The sequence below is a fragment of the Octopus bimaculoides genome, chromosome 1 (genome assembly GCF_001194135.2).
Source record: "Octopus bimaculoides isolate UCB-OBI-ISO-001 chromosome 1, ASM119413v2, whole genome shotgun sequence".
Lineage (NCBI taxonomy): Eukaryota > Metazoa > Mollusca > Cephalopoda > Octopoda > Octopodidae > Octopus > Octopus bimaculoides.
The window spans coordinates 63,147,004-63,147,715 of record NC_068981.1 but is presented as its reverse complement, the minus strand read 5'-3'; positions in this window follow the sequence as shown (position 1 = coordinate 63,147,715).

Here is a 712-nt window from a genome sequence, read left to right as displayed (position 1 = left end):
CGTTTTCTTGCGGGTGACACGTAAAAGCACCCACTACACTCTCTGAGTGGTTGGCGTTAGGAAGGGCATCCAGCTGTAGAAACTCTGCCAAATTAGATTGGAGCCTGGTGTTGCCATCCAGTTTCACCAGTCCTCAGTCAAATCGTCCAACCCATGCTAGCATGGAAAGCGGACGTTAAACGATGATGATGATGATGATGATAGGGTGTCCAACTTATACGTAGCAGAAAGATTGCATATCCCTTTTAGATCTAAGAATTCTAGATCAGAAATTTTCAGCAAATACAAACATGTGAACAAATCTCTTTTGGCAAACTGGAGGACACCACCTTCTCTGGATTGAGCAGCTGTATTGCAGACTTTGGACCCCTCTCCATTGACTAATTCATTCTACAACAACTAGCTTTAATGTGGCTCTATGGTCGAAGGGGACATAACTCCAATTTTCTTTTTACTTCTTTTTCTCTGTTTTTTTATTTTTTCCACCCTTTCACTTTTTGCATCTACCTCCTCGTTTTTTTTCTTATGATTTCTCTTGTTCTAGCATCCTCATTTGTAAACTGTATAGGCCAAGTGCTCAGAGTCTGAAGACTGCTTGGAGACAGAAGGCACGTTATTAAAACTTGCCTAGACTACATCTACAATACTTGAAACTATTAGTGGCTCATAACTATATATTGTGTGCATTAAATAATATATATATATATATATA